Genomic DNA, 3,876 nt, shown 5'->3' with positions numbered 1-3,876 from the left:
CGCTTCTTGGGAGGCAACCCATGTATTCGACAAGGAGAAGATGGAACTTCCATTCCAAACCCAGATTTGCGTTTCTAAACCCTTCTCCTTGCTGTTTATTTTCTCATGCTTAGTTGCTTATTATTTGTTTGCTTTTATGTGAGTCTTTGTGTGAAACATTGAGGACAATGTTTGATTTAAGTGTGGGGGGGTAAACAAGTGTTTTTATGCAAAATTCGTGGGATTCTATCACCTATCACTTCTAATGTTGTTTTTCACTGTTTTTAGGTGTTTTTAATGCATTTTGAGCTATTTTGGTGTGTGTTGAAGTAAAAATCCGAAAATTTGAAAAAAATTGAAAAAAGTGTTTTGAAAAAGCCAAAAAGAGTTGTTTTTGTGTGTTTGTTTGTGTCTTAGGGTACCTTCCAACACAATGATGAGGATTTGGTTTTTAATGCATGACTGTTAAAGAGAGTTACAAACAATGATGGAAGTTTGATTTGCTCTTTGGTTTATGCTTGGTTGTAGTTATAGTTTACGAATTCATATGTAATCACAAAGGATAAAATCAGTTTTTGTAACATGCTTGAAGGTAGGAACTCAAACAAACGCTACATCCCTGAGAGACTTGAGCCTAAACGTTTATTTGGAGAGTTATTAATCTGTGCATTCTTGTTTTCTAAAGTCGTTGCATGATCTCATTATTCTTTGCTTGGTTGCTACTTAGAATGCGTTTCATCACTATAGTTCCAAATACTAGAACTCATACCCGTTTTATTCAAAGCATGAAATTGATTAGCATAACAAATAACAAGATGAAGTTGTGTAGTAGTCACCACCATAGCCAAATAGCCGAATCCACCCTTGTCACTTGTATTGTAGGTTTAAACCCCTTTGAGCCTTATTTAGCCTATTTTCTTGTTAACCACATCATCCTTACCTAGCCTAGAATAGGACTTCCCATACCTTTGTTCTTAAAGTATAGTGGAGCATAATGTAGAAGGAATTCCTTTTGAGTGACATTTGTGCAGAAAACGAGTGTGGGGGAAGGGATTTTGTGAGTGTGTGTGTGCCAAAGTCTTAAAAGGGGCACGAGAAAAGAAAGAAAAAAAAAAAAAAACGAAAAGAAAAAAAAATTTGTGACAAAGAAGAAAAAGAAGAAGAAAAGAAGAAGAAAAGGAATGAAAAGAAGTGAGAAAGAACTCACAAGTGTTGATTGTTGAAGAAAGGGTCCAAAAAGTTTGAATATGGCCCTAAGTTTTGTGTGACTTCCCCTTGAGTATTCAAAGTTGACTTCTGCATTCTAAAGGGAATTCTAAGTGCCTAATTCATTACTTTGCTCACTATTGCTTTAAGAATGTTTGTTTCCTCTACCTTTCCTTGTTAACCAATACCTTAGCCCCGTTACAACCCTTAGACTTCTATCTTGATTGTTATGTATTTCAATATGTGGAGTTTAGAATTGGTTTGAGCATATGGTATCCCTGGTTCTCGTGTCTAGGTAGTAGCATTCCATTCATGAGATCATATACATGCATGTTAATAATTCCAGAAAATGCTTTTCTTGTTCTAACATATGTGAGTGTTCATCTACATGTTTACATCAATCTTCTCACATATACCTAGTGTAGGGAGTGTAGTCAGAAAATCTGAGTGAAAACAAAGAGTATATCCGGTGAGGAATTGAGGAAATTCTCTAAGGCATGTTACTACATTCAAAATGTTGTTTTAATTGATTAAATGCGAGCTAGTGAATTGTGACTATGATTAAGTATGCTCGAGGGGAAGGATTGCTTAAATCTATGTGAGTGGTGATCTTTGGCATGTCATGTTTCATTGGAAATCCCTGAGACGAACGTTGGAAGGTTTAGATTATATGTTTTGTTTCTTTTGTTTATTTGTTTTGCTCGAGGACTAGCAAAAGATAAGTGTGGGGGAATTTGATAGGAGCATTTTTAGGCGACTTAACTAGCTTATTCTTGTGCATTTGTGCTATTATTTCTTAGTTAATGTCGTATTACAACTCAATTTCGTGTGTTTGTAGGTCCTATGGGTTAAAGTATCAAGAAAGTGCATTTTGGTGCATTTTGGAGCTATTTTGGACACTAGGTGGTGAGCTTGCATGTGGGCTAACATGGATGGACGAATTTGGACTTCAAGAAGGTGGAAATGTGATAAGAAGAGGAAGGAACTAAGCTTTGGACAAAGTGGATAAGGAAAGTGCAAGAAAAGAGGAAACCTTATCCAAAACATTATCTAAACATTATCCAACCTTATCCAACATTATCCAATTATCTAAAACATTATCCAAACCTGATCTCATCTTATCTTATCCAAACCTTATCATGTCTTACTCCTAATTACATGGGGACCTAAATGGATCATTCTAGAACCTATTTCTAGAAGCATCCTAGTCTAGAAGGGCCAAATCTGCCACAAAACCTATTCTTTCTAGAAACCCTAGAAAAGTGGCGCCCAAACCTTTCTAGAAGGCTTTACCTTGCCTTGCAAGGCAAGCTACCCTCTCCCCTAAATCAGCCGCACCTTCCTAGGCCCAATCCCTTTGGGATTCTGAATTCCAAGGCCTAATCCTTGTAGATTTGGGTATACAAATCAGTTTATAGAACTATGTGGGCCAAAACCTCTTCCTAGGTGGATTTGACAACCCATGGCCGAATTCTAGGCCCTAATCCACCAAATCTGCTAAGTAAACCCTAATCTAATAAACCCTAGGACTATATAAACATATTTTCAGCCACAAATTCGTACCACCCCTTATGCTATTCAGAAACCCTTGTGCCGCACCTCCATTCTCCATTCTAAGCCTCCATAGACCTCCCTACACATCCATACATCTCTGCCGCACCCTTCCCACCATAATCAACCATCCTCCATCCCTCCAAACTAGAAAACACCATCCAAAACCACCAATTCCATCACCCTAACTTTGTGCCGCAGCAAGGAGGAGGAAGAGGAGCCAATCTGTGCATCGAATCCATCTTGGAATTGCTGAGCATTTAGGTGTATTCTTTCTTATGATTTCCATGTTTAAATTCAATACTTTTTGTTGTGCAAGCATGAGGAACTAATCCCCCCTTTGGCTAGGGGGGAATTTCGAAACCATGGTTATATTTGCATGATGATTTGATTACTTTCAGTTGTGATTTCATGAATGATGAATTCAATTTACTTATCTATTTTAATTAAAACTTGATTATGTATATGAATTGAGAGTGCACGCTTGATTTGCATGCATAAACATGATGCTAGGATATGAGGGAACTTCACCTAATCGTTGGGAACTCACATCCATGAGTAGTTAAGATTGTTGGTCGCAATTATGTTAAGTAAATTCTTGGCATAAGTATCATGCGCTTTCATAGTTACGAATGCCTCGTCAACACCTATGATTTCCATAGAACCTAATGATCTTTGATTGTCTTTCTATCATGCGCTTTCATATAGAAAACTTTTAAGGAATAATTTGATTGCAATGCGCTAATTCCATTCAATTCAATGACCTAAGGGAAATCTGAGAGTTAATTTAAGCGTACCTAATTAACTTGGGGTGTGAGGTTCATAAATTCATCGAATAAGCAACTGGAGATTATTTTGTATGCAAGTATGCCATGTGTGGAGAAAAACCTCCTAGCCATCTCACCATCCACTTAATTTCACCAATTTCGTCAGAATCTGCCTATTTTACATATTTGTTTTGTTTGTTTGATTTTCGTCAAAAACCAAATCCCCAAGTGTCTTAGAGTGTCTAATTAGTTAGAATATGTTTTAGATTGTGTTTTTGAGTGTTTTGATTCAAGTTGTTACCCAAATTCGTCCAAATTAGTGAAAGTGCTCAAAACTGCCCAGAAAGTGTTTTTAAGGCAGTTTTGAGTATTT

This window comes from Pyrus communis, chromosome 15 (genome assembly GCF_041283825.1).
Source record: "Pyrus communis isolate YQ-2024b chromosome 15, ASM4128382v1, whole genome shotgun sequence".
NCBI classification, from domain to species: Eukaryota; Viridiplantae; Streptophyta; class Magnoliopsida; order Rosales; family Rosaceae; genus Pyrus; species Pyrus communis.
The sequence above is the reverse complement of the archived record's forward strand: the minus strand, read 5'-3'. Positions refer to the sequence as shown.